This window comes from Camelus dromedarius, chromosome 14 (assembly GCF_036321535.1).
Source record: "Camelus dromedarius isolate mCamDro1 chromosome 14, mCamDro1.pat, whole genome shotgun sequence".
NCBI classification, from domain to species: Eukaryota; Metazoa; Chordata; class Mammalia; order Artiodactyla; family Camelidae; genus Camelus; species Camelus dromedarius.
This window is the reverse complement of record NC_087449.1, coordinates 57,227,181-57,242,712: the sequence shown is the minus strand read 5'-3', so window position 1 is coordinate 57,242,712 and position 15,532 is coordinate 57,227,181.

Below are 15,532 nucleotides of genomic sequence, written 5' to 3'. Positions count from 1 at the left end.
TTATCCAGGAGGCTGTGGGTCTGGAGAGAAGTGAGCAGAAGTGAGAACTTATCAGAAGGTAGAGTTTGAGAAATTTGGTTTTGATGGATGAAGAGGTAAAGGGGAGGGCCAAACCAAAGAAGATACTGGAGTTGCTCATTTAAACAATGTGATCGCCAGAATTCTTTGATTGCAAGTAACCAAAACACAATCAAACCATGAGCGAAAAGGGCATGTGTATTACCCATCCACTCACCTCTGCCCTGAAAACCAGCTAAGGGGAAGTCAGAGGTGGTGCTGACTTCAGGAGCAACTAGAACCTGGGCCTCAGGTAGCTTCAGGATGCCCTCTTCCTCTCTGTGTCTTGGTGTCACTCTTGATCCAACTGCAAAGAGCTCAAGTCTCATATCTTTATAGCCTTGGAACTAGCCTGGGAAAGACATTTTCCCCATCAGCTCCACTTAGGAAAATCCCAAGGAAGAGTTCTGATTGGTCAGGCTTGGTCACGTGTCCATCGCTGTACCTGGTGCTTCGGCCTGCGGCCTGGGGAAATACGATTGGCCTAATCTGGATGTTTCCCACCCCCTCAACCAGAAAGGGGAGAATGCTGCTGTGCTGGTCCCATTAGAACTAAAATGGGAGAGGAACGATTATCCCAAGTAAAAGGGTGCTGTTACCTGAAGAACTGGGGAAAGGGAAGTGGAACAGACAGACAAAAGCATGAGATGGTGCTGTCACTTCTGGAGTGAGAGAGACAGGCAGGGAGAAGCAGGTGGAGGAGGTGGGTTTTGTTCTGGATCTGGGGGATTTAAGGTGCCTGGAGGTCATCAAGTGGAGAATCCCCGAAGCTCAGGAGGAGTCCTCTCTGCGAATTCCATTTGGCTTCCCATGAACTTGGAACAACTGTGCTTCCTTTCCCCAAAATCCCAAGGGCTTCTGGGTCCAAATGCTTTTAGCATTGATTGGCCCTCCCCGGCCCTCCTAGACACACTGACTCATCCCTGCCCACTCACAGCAGAGCTGCACACCTCATGCTGCTCCGATCCTCCCCAGAGGAGGGGATGGGAGAAGAGGGCTGGGCTGCCCGTGGAGAGGAGAGTTTGTCCTCCTCCTCACCTCTGACCTGGCCCGGATGGAATGCCCCCTCAGGCCTTTCTCACACTCCCTGCCTCTCTCCCCACCGGTTAAGATCAGGAACCTCTGTCCTTTGTAGAGGGAATAGGGGGCAGGACAAGGGTGGGGGAGATGGTCAGAGCTTGTGGAGATGAGGACTAGGGAGGAGAGAGGTTAGTTAGTTGCGGGGACGGTGTACAAGTCAGCATAAATCGTTCCCTCAGAAATATTTCCCACCTTGGGGAAGCAAAAGATTATGGGTTCTACGGTCAGACGACCAGCTTTAAAAAGCTCACTCTGACACTGACCAACCATGTGACCATGGGCAAGTTACTAAAACTCCCTCCATCTTACCCTCCTCATCTGAAATATGGTGATAATTATCCAACCTCATGGAGTCTTTGGGAAATTTTAGTTTCATTTACTCAATTAGTCAATATATCTGCTACACTTAGCACAGTGCTGGGAACAAAATTAGCACTGGGTAAAGGATAATTGCTTGTAGCTCATCCGGTTTGGCTTCATTTGTGCAACTCTCTTGGGTTTTGAAAGGATAGATGAATGGTTGCATGGATACATGGATGGAGAGATAAATGCATGGATGATGGACAGACAGATGATTATACAAATGGATGATTGTAGAGATGGATGGATGGATGGACAGATATTTGCTTGTTGGATGGATGGATAGATGGGTGGATGAGATACTAAAATGTGTGATACACATTTCTGCCCTCACAGTTCAGTGGGAAACAAAGACACAGGAACAGATTATTACAACAGAGAGAGGCAGAAAATCCAGCTAGGGGAGGGCAGGTGGGGAGGGACACCCAGAAGTTAGCCTGTCAAAAGAAGAGGAGAGAATAATGGGGGTAGTTTCTGCCCTCAAGAAACTCACAATCTAATTAAATAATTTGCCCCTTCAGAGTCTTTTTCAAACTGAGCCAGGTATAAATAAATCTGTAAACAGAACAGTTAAATAAACAAGGTGTTCTTTAAAAGGCAGCGAGCTCAGATGTATAATAACTCGCGATTCAAAACATCATTTTCTCCTTGGAACAACCTCAGAGTTAATTCTCCAAATTTGCCAGAACACACACATTTCTTTGTCTCTGCTCCTCAGCCTCACCTCCTCCCAGGGCCGCGTGCACTACCGTGACAGGAAAATAAACACACGAAGTCATCCCCACCGTGCCTGCCCGCGGCTGTGTTACAAGGCGAAACGGGCCCGATCAGCAGTTAGAGCTCTGCCCCCCTCCCCAAAACAGGGGCCAATGTCCACAGGCTTGTGTGGTGTGTGCCTTCCCATTCACGGTTTAGGTTTTAAGGCTTAAAAGGGAAATAATTCATGGCATGAAATTCGAAAAATACCCAACTAAGTGTAACTGAGTAAACTCAGACATGCCCTTGGCCCCGGCTCTGCCGCTGGTCACTGTGTAACCTAGGGGAGAGGGGGGCCCTCGGGTCCCCATCTGTCAAAAAAAAAGGATCTGATGGAGTGATTTCTAAGCTCCCAGGTCTCATACTGAGCAATGTTTTTTTTTTTTATGTGTAGGTTACAAAGGATGTGATTTCAAGAATTTTTAAAAGATCAAATGGCTTGAGGCAAGTGACTGCCCCACTCTGAGTCTCTGTTTATCATCTGACACAGGAAGGCCGTCACGCAGCCTCACAGCAGTGCTGTGAGCCTCAAATGCGACCTCCTCTGCGAAGGTGTTAAACTCTAATGCCCCACACCAGTGAGCAAGAACATGGCTTTCCAGGCCTTCAGGACTGAGGGGGACAGACACAGAAGTCACAGGCATCCACGTGAAGGTACTTTGCATCACACCAGCTCTGAAGGGCCCTTAGGGTCCCCTGCCCATTTTAGGGTGGGGAACCGAGACCCAGAGAAGTACAGGGACCCCAAATGAGTCGAGGGATTCCTGAGACTACAGCCAGTCTCCCTACAACCAAGATACTGCTCATCACATGTCCAGGCCCAGCCAGAGCCTCGGTCCTCCGGGGTCTCCCAACTCGGGGTAAGGCAAGATCAGATTCCACATCTCTCCTCCCAGCAGCTCCCCCAGCGGCACGAACCACATGTGAGGTGGCGCAGGCGAAGACACCCACCCTGGTGGTGGTAACAATGGTGTTACATCGGCAGCTGGGGAGTGGGTGGCCGAGAGAGGTGTTGTTTCCCACTGTGCAAAGCAGGCGTGCAGGGGAGGCTCATGAAGGCTGCTGCTGCTGCTGCTGCCACTATCAGGGCTGCGGGCAAGATGAGGACCAGGCGAGGAGATGGGGGTTTAGAGTAAGTGGCAATGGTCCAGAGCCATCCCCCTAGGAACTCGAGGCAGGAAGGGGTGTTAACTACTTACGGCCCTTTGCCGCCTGCCTGTGATGGGCCAGGCTCCTGAGGCTGGTTAGAAGCTGTACTGTGGAGTCAAGTAGCTTGTGTTCAAGTCCTTGTTCTGCTACTTACTACTTATGCAGCTGCAAGCAGAGATTTCATCTCTCTACTCTAGTTTCCTTGTGTACAAAAATGGTTTAATCATGGTGTCTCTTGCAAAGGGCTGTTGGGAGGATGATATAAGACAGTGCAGCAAAGGGCTATCCTACACCAGACTCCCGAGAAACAGCCTCTAAGATGAAGACTTGGATGCAGGAGGTTTGTCAGGGGAGCCCTCGGGAAAGCACCTGTGACGGGGTGCAGGAAGCAGGATTCGGCAAATGGAGGAGCTGACCTGTTCCGCAGTTGCCACAATCTGGAATGCTGGGGCAGGGATGGCCCTCAAGTTCTCCCGCGCTGAGCCCAGGGAGCTGCGCCGTAGGGACAATTGTGACCTTGACTTGGACTGAGGGCAATTCCAAAGAGGCACTCAGCAGTGAGCTTTCAACTGACAACACTCTTGGAAATGGAGGGGGGATAAGTGCCTTGGTCCTGAATGGAGGACTTCAACAGTGCACTGCACCAATCACTAAAAAGGTTTTAGGACTCAATAAACATTAGCCATCAATATCACCACCACTGTCAGTATCATTACCACCATCATCATCTTGTTTAACACTCAAAACCACCCTGGGAAGTGGATGTTAGTAATATCATTTTACAAATAAGGAAAGTGAGGCTCAGAGAGGTTAACTGACTTACCCAAGGAAGCACAGCTTGCGCATGACAGAGCCAATATTGGGAAACCAGACCTGGCTGTGCTTATTCCAGTGCTCATGCCTCTTACTCCAAGATGAAGTCTGTCCCAATCACCCTTCCTTCCAGAGCTGGAGGGATGGCCACCCACCGACTCCACAAACGGGAGTTCACTCCCACCAGGACAGCCAGATCCAGTACCGAGAGACTCCATAATGGAGCCAAAGCCTGTCTTTCTAAAGCCTTAACTCACTGAAGCATTAGATCCACACTAAAGAAGTCTGGTTCCCCCTCACCCATGTATCAACCATAACTGTCCACGTCCAGGGTGAGAGAAGGGACCCCCAGGGAGTGGGGCCTTAAAGAGCCAAGAGTTATAAATCCACCCCCATGTCTTCTCATGTGAAATGCTCTTGGCCAGATGCCTTCCTGGAGAGGTGCTGCTCACAGCCACCCTCCCCCATGGCCCCCAAGGCCCCGGGATGAAATCTGAACCCCTCCCTGCCCCACCCTGGGCCCCATTCCCATCACACCACTTGTTTCAGCCACCTCCATATACCCTGCACCTCTGCATAGCCCCTTCCCCCTTCCTGGCACTCCCCTTACCCACCTCCTCTCCTGACTTCCCCCGATTCACTCCTTGGGTCCCAGCTTAGATGTCAACTTCCCCAGGAAGCCTAGGACCCTCAAAGCCCAGGTCAGGGGACTTTCTTCAGTGTCTCCAGTGCCTTATACTCATCCCACCCCCACAACATTGAGAGCCTTGTGAGGTCAGGGCCAGCGTCTTGTTCACTGCGTGCAGCCAGCATCAGGCATGTAGCCTGTGATTAATAAACAGTGAATTAATGAATGAATGAATGGATGATGAAGGAAGGGAGAGTCACTTGGAGAGATTTACCCCAGCCCCTAGAGATGACCTAAAAAAACCATGAACCCTTGCCCCAGAGTCTCAATTCTCCAGTCTCATCCTGGCCCCACCCCTCTGCCCCACATCACTCCCCAGTCTGACATCTAGGGAACTCCCCTGGACTCAACCCTGTGAGAACCAAACTGGCTCCCAGATAGGCATGTTGCAATTGTCCTAAAATCAAAGCCACTAAGGTCCTTAAAAACCTGTCGAAGCCAGATGAGGAAATTGAGACCAGAGAGGGTACATGAATTCCTCAAGATCACACAGCAAGCTAGCAGCCCAGCCTGACTGGCTGATCCAATCAGCCATCCCTCCCCGGACCCCAGGAAATCCAACTGGTGCTTTTTCATAGTCGCAGAACAGCAGCCTGTTGGCCACTTTCTCTGGAGGCAGCAGGAGGAGAACCTCTCTTCTCCCTGTCCCTGGCAGTTCTCCAGGGCCCGGAGATCCCCCTGCCTCCCCTCTTCCCCACTCCCCTTCTCCTCCCTCCCTGCCTCGCCTTGCTCCTCTGGCCGCCAAGCTCTGCAGGGGTGGGGAGCGTGGGAGGTTGGCACCAGGGAGGCTGCAGGTTGGAAATAAAATCTAATCAAACTCAGAATCATTCCATCTCTCCCTCTGCTCCGAGGACAGCGTTTTTGCCGGGTATTACTCATATGTTCGGAGAGAACTCTTTTGAGGCTTCTCAGAGCCCGAGGGGAACTTGCAGGGTTGGGAGGATAAAAAATCTTTTCTTTTTCCCCCCAGGCTGGTTCTTGCTTTTATTATCTTCTCTCTCTGCCTCTCATTAAGGCAGGACTTTGAGGTGATAGATTTCATCTGGCCCGTCTGTCCCCATCTTAAAGGCACAGGACACTTGTGGGTGCCGACAACAGACTGGAGCCCAAAGGCAGAGAACTGTCAAGGTGGGGGGGTGAGCTGGGGGTGGGGCGAAACTGCATGTTGGAAGGAATTGGGGGGGATGGATTCATATAGCCATTGAGGGCAGGGGCCACTAGCAAGGAAGCCACTAGGAAAAGGACAGCCTTTCTCAGAAGCCTGGACCAAAGGATAGTAACTGTTACTCTTGAGGACCTTCATACCACTCTGTCCGTGATCGCCAACCCACTTCGATCGTACCTCTGTCCACAAATCGGACCCAGAATTTCACCACCTCTCTCTCTTCTCACAGCTAGCACCCCAGTTCTGGCTGTCATCGTCTCCTCTTTAGACCACTGTAGTACACCCCCATCCAAGACCCGCACTGCCAGTCTTTCCCACCCCGCTACAGCCCCTCCTCCGTCAGTAGCCAGCATGAGTAAGCATTCAAAAGCTTAAGTCATGCTACACACTGCCCTCCTTCAACCTCTTCCCACTGAGACCAGCATCAAATCCAACCATAGCCTCCCAGGCTCTACCCCTAGGCTAAACCCCAGAGGCAGAGGAGCAGCCCACCCAGACAGCCCCACGCATTCCCGCGTCTGAATAAGGCCTGACCCCTATAACAAAGCCTGATTCTGTACCATTCTAAGGATGCTGCTTCTCTGATTAAAGCCTGATGGATATTATCTCCATGCTAGCCCTTCATCAGCCCTGAAAGCTAGTGAGTTACAATTGCTCATTGTTGTTCTCACCACCCAAGGAAGATCCTTGAAGGCTAGAATCCTGTCCATCTTCTCACAGCTGAACCCCCAGCACATGGAGCAGAATCCTGCACATAACAGGTGCTTAGTAGTTACTGAGGGATGGACTAGCTGCCATAAGCTGGCAGGACTTGGTGAAGAAGACGAAGGTACCACAGACATAAAAAGATGACCGGCCAACACCGTACACACTAAGTATATGCATCGAACCAAGGAGACCCTTCCCTCTGCCTCTAACTGCATCCTATCCAAAGCTGTCCTCCACCCCAAGAGCACCCCCTCCCTCTCACTGCCCACCTCCTCCAAAGAATGGCCAAGGCTCCTCCCCTCCCCTCCCCCACCTCTTCTAGGTCCCAACTTTCTGTGTTCCAGTTCCTGCCTCATGGTCACAGAGGTGCCCGGGTACCATCAGACCCTGGAGCTCCTCTGACACTGTTCACCCTATGCTTTCCTCAGCTCTCATCCCAACTCTCAGAATAGGCCTCCTCTGGCCTCCCAAATCTTTCAACGGACCATTCCCAGGATTCTCTCCTTCGTCCCCTCCTCTATTCTCTTCTTCACCCCACTTCCCTCTGTACACCCCCGAGCCCCTAGCCCCCAGTTCAGTAACACCCACCCCCATCATTTGACCCATTGCCTCCTAGACCATAATCTCAAATTTCTGTCTCCCAGTTGCAACAACTCTCCCAATCCCATTTCCAATGGTCTGTGAGACTTGTGACTTTTAAAATTGAAATATAGTCAATTTACAATGTTGTGTTAATTTTTGGTGTACAGCATAGTGGTTCCATTTTACATATAAATACTCCTTTTCATATTCTTTTGCATTATAGGCTATTACAGTGTATTGAATATAGTTCCATTTTGACACAGTATTTGAACCCAGAAGCAGCAGGTTGATATGTTCAAGTGTAAGTTCATGTTTTTACCATCAAGTATCATTCCCAACCCACATCACTGACCCTATTGAGTCCTGTGACTAGACCATTGGGAAGGGGAGGAGAAGGCGTAAAATCACTCATCAGATGCATCCAAGCCAGCACCATCCCTGCCTCACGCGCGGGGCTCAGCACACGGTAGGACTCGGTACACATGTGCAGAATAAATGCGTGGATGGATCAGCACGTTGGGCATGACGCCTCTCTGAGGGGTCACACTACAGGAGGGCTATCTTTTTTGCTGATTCAAAACCGAAGGGAAAAGAAGTAACTAGTTTTCCTGAGTGTCTCCCATGTGTGCAGGAGGTATACGTGTTACTACACTTTAGTTTCTTTTCCTCTGTTAAAAACAAACAAACAAACAAACAAAAAACAAGGAAGGAGGTTGGAGGGCTTTGTGGGAGGCCAAAGCACTTCTTCAGGCAAGGAACACAGAGATGTTGGGGTGGATGACATAAATCCCCAAGGGAGAAAGTAAGGGAAGGCACCCAGAGATGATGACTGAGGCCCCGAGGACACTGAGTGGGTGAAATCTTCACCCTCGGCTTATAAAACTTCCTGCAAGGCCTTGTGTAATCAGATCAAGGGGAGGACAATCAGATACCAGCAAGTCTTAGGCCACTCCCTCGGACACCACGCCCAGGGTGCAGCCTCTGAGACCCTGGCCCACTCCAAATGCTCCCAGAATCTCCAGCCCCTCTGCAGGGTGACATGTCCGGGGCACTTAAAGCTCCGGGAATGACTGTCACACTAACATGATGCTTGATTGTTTACAACCACCCCATCATCCAGGGAGGTATTATGTCTCCATTTAAAAGATAAGGAAACCGGGGCTCAGAGATGTTAAACGACTTATCCAAAAGCTACCAAGAGGTTTTGTGAGATTTGAACCCAGGTCTGTCTGACCGGGATCTCCCTCTCCCCACTCCAACACACTGTCTTTTGAAGAAAGCTGAAGTCGAGACCCAGTGGAAATTCACAACAAAGGCCCACACAAGATGTTCAGTAATGGAGTCAATACTTCCATCCGGTGCTCAACATACTTGATAATGACACACAACTGGTGCTGAATAACGCACAGTGTTCACAATCGGTGTCCCATAGTGCACGGCGGATGCCCTTCCAAGATCTCGATGGTGATGACAAATGTTTCCGGGGTGGGGGACATGTTAACACCCACTGGCCCATTTACACAAGCTGGTTTATCAACCTAAGTAGTTGTCATCTAGCAAAAATCAGGGCTCTGGGGACAGGTACGTTTGACAGGTGGTGGGGAGGGATGGAGGAGTGAGGGGAGAGTGGAGAACAGGGCCAGAAAAGGCAGCAGAGTAGAAAACAGGGGCCAGGGGAAGGGTCAGGGTGCCAGGGATGAGAAGACATGCCAGGGACCAGGCCGAGGTTTACAGGCCAGCTTTGCCAATGTTGACTGAGGACCTACCAATGGTCAAAGGGATCCCGGCAGTGATGATGATTGCAATAGTGGTGCCCAACTTACAGGCTCCCCTGAGGCTCCAGTTGGGTGTCAGATTCCTCCTCTCTGTACTCACAGAACTTTGATCTTGCCCTGTCACCTCAGTGTCTGGTCATCTCTCTGCCTCCAGGAAGAGATTTAAAACTAGGCACTCTGCCCCTAGGATCTAAGTATTTATCGACCATTATATTACTTCACAATGGCTGGCTGGCTGGATAGATGGATGGGTGGATGGATGCATGGATGGATGATGAATGGAGAGATGGATGGTTGGATTGATGGATAGATAGACGAAAAACAGGGAGATAGGGAGGTGAGAGCTCGTAAGATGTTGCAATGATGGTTATCACGGTCATCTTGGTCACTTAAACCCTTATCCTAAGGAGGAGCAGGAAAAAATTTAATCAACGTCTAGTATAGACCCTCAAGGTCAGGAACCACCATCCCCAAAGCCTAGAAATCATGCAGTTCTTAGTAGAAGAACCTAGAAGAATCTATGGGCCTTTCCTCCTTACAGATGAAGACCATCCTTTTGCACCCCTTCTCCTTACCAAGATACATCAACGCCCAGGAGAGAGTCACACACATCGGCCAGACCTAACCAAATTCCCATTGATTTTGACAAGGAATAATTCTTGAACACCTACTGTGTGCTCAGCTCAGTCATTTGCTGACCAGCTGGCCAGCTGGCTGGCTTCCCCTGGCAGGCTGCCGGCCTGGCCAGCCGACCGCCGGAGCCCGGATCAGCTTACACAGCAGTTGGCATTTCCGTGACTGTAAATGTCCTTGTCTCACTGGATAGAGGGAGAGTGTGATGATGACAGGGGTGGTCAGAATGATTTCGTTTCATCTCTGATGCACCCTGCAGGGGGAATTCTCATTGTCATCAGGTGGTGACAGCTGATGGCTGTGGGGATTTAAACAGCTCAGCTATTTGTTCCGATAGGCATCATATAAAATTATTAAACAAGCAGATGAGAGACAAAAGGAGCAGCTTGATCAGTTTGGAGAAAGATTACCCGGGAGCTGCTGACCCAGGCAAAAGAAAAACACTGACACGTGTGTGTTCTCCGGGAGTCCCAGATGTTAGTTATAGATGTGACTCCCTGGGGTCAACCCTCTTGAGGCCAAAAGGAAAGGATTCCTGAGTCTGTCTCCCCACTACTGTGGTTTGGGGGAAGTAGTTATCCTCTCATGATAATAAAAGTAATATATCCCCGTTGTAAAATATTTAGAGAATTCAAGGAAGTGGAAAAAAAGAAAAAATCATCCAGTAACCCTCATCCCCCACCAAAACACCATTGAACTTTTCTTCCATCATTTTACTTTTTCATATATATTTTCCATAGCTGAGATGACAATAATTAATAACAATAACTAAGTGGGGAGGATATAGCTCAAATGGTAGAGCACATGCTTAGCATGCACCAGATCCTGGGTTCAATCCCCAGCACCTCCTCTAAAAATAAATAAACCTAGTTACCTCCCCCTGCTGCCAAAATAAAGTGATTATATAATAAATGAATAAAATTTTAAAAAAATAATAATAACTAAATCTTTACACTTAATATATGCTAGACATTGTATTATGTGCTTTACCCCTATTAACTCATTTGGTCCTCCCAAGAGCTCTATGAGGTAGGACTACTATTATGGCTGTTTTACAGGTGAGGAAACTGAGGCACAGAGAGCTTAGCTTGCATGAGTTTGCAGCCACGAAGGGGCAGAGATGGGATTCAGACCATTCCTCAACACCGTTCTCCTATCAGAGGTTCAATTTATAGTCTCCTTTTTGCCTTGAGCATTATAACTTATATGTTTTCCCATGTCAATGCACGAACTCCATTAACATTATTTTTAATGGTCGCTAAATGCACCAAGTGGACAGACTACCGTTTACTTAGCCATTCCCCTTTTTGGGTTATCTTTTTCCCGAATTCTCAGCATTCTATACCGTCCCCAGCACAGTGGTGAACGAGCCTTCTCAGAAGAATGCTACTGCCTCCCACCCTTTCCCTTCCAGAGAATAAGTTTACACCCACCCACCCCAGCACCACCACACAAAGCTGGCTCCAGCTCCTCACAGGGACTTGAAAGCAACAACTCCTAGCCCCCAACTCTCCACTCCCTCCCCCGAGGTGGAAAGCCTGGAATCAGAACACTGAGCCAAAAATATTACACCCTGGACCAAATATATTACATCTCCAGGCTTGCCTGGGGCAGGACAGTGTGGGCAGCGCACCTGTCCCACCAGCCACCTGGGCAGCACACCTAATCTCTTCCAGCCTCGTTTTCCCCCTTGCAAAACGGAAATACCAATGCGAAACCTGCCTACCTCAAATGACAAGTTCCCTGTGAAGCTCTGATGACATAGTTGCCATAAAAAGGCTTTTGAAACTGGAAAAGAGCTCTCCATATGCAAGAGGTTGTTATTATTGTAACATTAATTCGACAATGTTCCCTGAGGAACTGCTACGTGCCAGGCATTTGCGTGAAGCCCTGGGGATACAGAGACCAGCAAGAGAGCCCCAGGGCCATCCAAGACAGAAACACAGTCTGATGGGGGAGGACTGACCAGCAGTGACACACACTGGGGTGAGCGCTTAGGGGGAAGTATCGGGGCTGCAGGAGCCTAAGTCAGGGAACTAATTCAGGTGGAGGGGACTCAGGGAAGACTTCCTGGAAGAGGTAACAACTCAGCTGAAACCTGGAGGATGAGTAGGATTTGGCAAGATGAAAAGGGGTGGGAGGCTGTGAGAACAGCATATGCAAAAGTGCAGAGACAGAAAAAGTATGACATTCTGGAGAGAACAGTGTGGCCAGGGTGTAGCAGGTTTGTGGAGAAGTGGAGGGAGAGGAGGCTTGCGGTGTAGACCACACCCCCATCTGCTCCTTTAACTTCCATTGATCCATTAACCATTTGAGGAATGGAGAAGGTGCTGCGCTGCCCACTCCCAGGAAGCCGCATCACCCACTTTACAGCCTGAGGGCAGCCGGCATTGCCGGATAGGACCCAGGGAGAAAGCTGAGTGGGGCTGTTCTTCTTGGAGCAGGACTGGGAAGTGCTTAGTGGCCTCCCCTCAAGCCTCTGCCCACCCTTGGCCCCCTTCCTCAAATATTGGCTCCACTGCAGCCCCCAGGGCTACCCCAAAGCTCACACTTGGTGGCTCCCCAGGAAGCTGAGGGAAAGAACCCACTAGGCTCTGCGTATTCTATCACTGTTACCGCCTTTAACCCTTTCCAGCAATCCTCAGAGGTGTGGATTCATGGTCCCATTTCACAGATGAGTTAATAGGCCCGTTGTGGTCAGTTGTGGAATGAATGTGTGCTTGGGTTCCAGGTGATGTAAACATTAGAGCAGCCTCTGTGCTGTTGCCTTTGGACAAGTTACCACTTCTTTAAGTCGATTTCCCACCTGTCCAGGGGTGCCTCCTCCATGGGCTGGCATGAGGACCAGCTGAGATGCGCACCTCCAGCAAGGAGCACGGAGATGGCACAGGTGCTCAGTGACCGTCCAACACCGCGTCCGACTCTGCCAGTGCCCGGCAGATACTAACCCTCCCAGGCTCGGGACTAGAGTTGGATTAAATTTGAAATCTCTCCATGTTCACCCAGGAAGTGGACAAATCCAATCCCAGGCGCTAGACACATTCTCACATTGACTGAGTTCCGGGTTTGGTCAGAGTCCAAGATGCCAGTTCTTTCTGGCTCAGCTAGGAGTCCAGGGAGATTCTTGGCCCTCTTGCCCTCTGGGAATCTCAGATGCCCTGCACAAACCTTCCTGCCAGCATCACAGCCAGGTTCCAGAGGCCCAGAGAGACCACCCAGTAGCTCTCCCAAAGCCAGAAAGCAAGGGAGTAAAGGTCCTGCTGTGTGTTTCTAAACAAGACCCTCAACCTTTCTGTGCCCCAGTTTCTTCACCACTGCAGGAGGTGCCTGGGCCCACTGAAGTCCATGGAGGGTTTATGTATTCTCTCCTTAACAAATATTTATTTAGACACTGATCCAGATGCTGGAGAGATAGCAGAAAATAAGACAGACATTGTCCCCGAGAAGCTTCCATCCACTGGTGCCTCTGTTTCCCTGGCTGTTCAATGGAGATTATAATACTGCCGTTACACCAGAAATTGACACAACATTGTAAACTAACTATACTTTAATAAAAATACATATTAAAAAACATAAATAATAGTGCCATTAGTAGTAGCATTACTCCTCACTGGGTTATAAGGATTAGATGAGCTCATATATGTAAGGTGTTTAGGGTGTGGCCAGCACACAGTAGAATGAAAAAGATGACAGCTGTTTCTCAAACATTAGCCAACTTAATCAGCCCACTTTAGGGAGGGAACTGAGTGAAGCATGGAAAGTTAAGTGACTTGCCCAAAATCTCACTTTGGTGAGTGGTAAAGATTCTTAAATACACTCTAAACCAGGATTTCTCAACCCCGGCACATGTGGGGCTGGGTAATTCTGTTCAGCACATCCCTAGATGTCCCCTAGTAGGTGTCCCCTACCCACTAGATGTCAATAGCTCTACCCTCCTCCCCATGTTGTGACAACCACAAAGGTATCCAGATATTGCCAAATGTCCCCTGAAGGACAAAAGTATCACCACCATCTCCCCACTCCATCAGAAGCACTGCTTTAAACTGACCCTTGAGTTCACATTTCAAGGACCCCCCCCCCCAGGATCTGACCCAAAGCCCCCTCCTCCTCCAACCTTGGCACCATCATAAATGCCCAGTTCCCACCTCCCTCCCTGAGGACCTGCCCCTCCTCCAGCAAACCCCAAATGGGCCAGCCTCTGTCCCTCTGCTCAGTCTTCCCTACACCAAGAGCACCCACCCCCACCCCCATCCAAGGCCCAGCTGAAGTCCCACCTGCTCGCTGAATGGGTCTCTCACCGCCCCAGAACTTGTTATTTTGTGCCCAGCCCTCCAGCTCGTATCATAATTAGTCACGAACGTGTCTGTCCTTGCCTGCTCTCTGTCCCCTACCCCCACCAACTCCAGACAGAAGCGATTTGAGAGCAGGAGCTGTGCCTGACTCACCCATGTGGCCCCAGCGCCAGCACAGGGCCAAGTACACAGGGCTGGCTCACTACCCTGGGCACACGGTGCATCACAGATGTGACTGGCACCCAAGACCAGGCTAAGGAGGCCTCACAGCATCCGGCTTAGGAGCCTAAAAGCAGGAGCCAGCCTGCTGGCTTGTTGTTGCCACCTCTGGCTCCTCCCTGATTGTAGACAGATTATTCAAATCCTCTAGACCTCAGCGTCTTCATATGTGGCATGGGAATAACATACAGTGCTCCTGTTTGCAGGGATTGCTGGGGAGTTAAACAAACACTCTGGACTCCTAACCCAGGGCTCTCTGGACACAGGGCGCGGATGCCCAGGTGAGGGCGCGTGGAGGTGGGACGCTCCTGCCCGAAGTTCCCCAGGGGCCGGACAGTTGAACTCCTTGAATAGTGAGGAAGAGGGGCTGCCTCAAACCAGGATGTGAAAAGGCCACGGGGGCAGGGAGGGCGAAGGCAGGCGGGCGGGGAGGCCGCCGCCGGGGAGGCCGCCAGACACAGTAAATAATTCACACAGATGAACTGGAGATAAGTGCGGCTTCGTTGGGGATTGAGTTCAGGTCGGAAGAGGCTCAGACGGTTGCAGGGGACTTGTGGTCTCCCTTGTCTGAGAGGGGAGAATTAATACCGCTCTGTCTGCCTGGAATACGCGGCCACAGGTGCCAGCTCCGGGCCACTCCCTGCTATTGGCGGGAGCTCCCCGGAACTGCCCCGCGGGGCAAGCAGCCTCGGCCGGCCGCCACGCCTAGCCGTCCCCATGGCAACCGGCTGGCCTGGTCCAGGGTTCACCGCCAACCGGATCCTCACTCTCCCCTCCCCCACGGGCGGATGGGCGTTTTAGGCTCAGAACCCTGAGCTCTCCAAGGGACCGGAAGCGGTAGAAAGACGTCTTGTCCGACCCCCTCCTTATATTAGAGCAGCTGAAACCAAGGATTTGGGGATCGGCCTCCTTGGGGTCAATCCCAGCTCCGCGACTTTCTAGATGTGCCACCTGAGGCAGGTGACTTCACTGCTCTGTGCCTCGGTTTCCCGATCTAGAAAATAGGAATAGTAATGATCATAACTACCTCCCAGAGTGTTGTGAAAATTAAATGAATTAAATACAAGGAGTGCCTATAACAAGCACCTTGTAAATATTTTCCATACTGGGAAAAGGAGCCCCAGAAAGCGAAATACCTGTGCACGGCGACAGTCACACAGTGTGCTACTGGCACATTTGGGATTGGAATGCAATCGCCAGTCCTTTCCAGGACACCCACTGTGGATGTTGGCAGCATTCTGTTGAGGATCTCCAA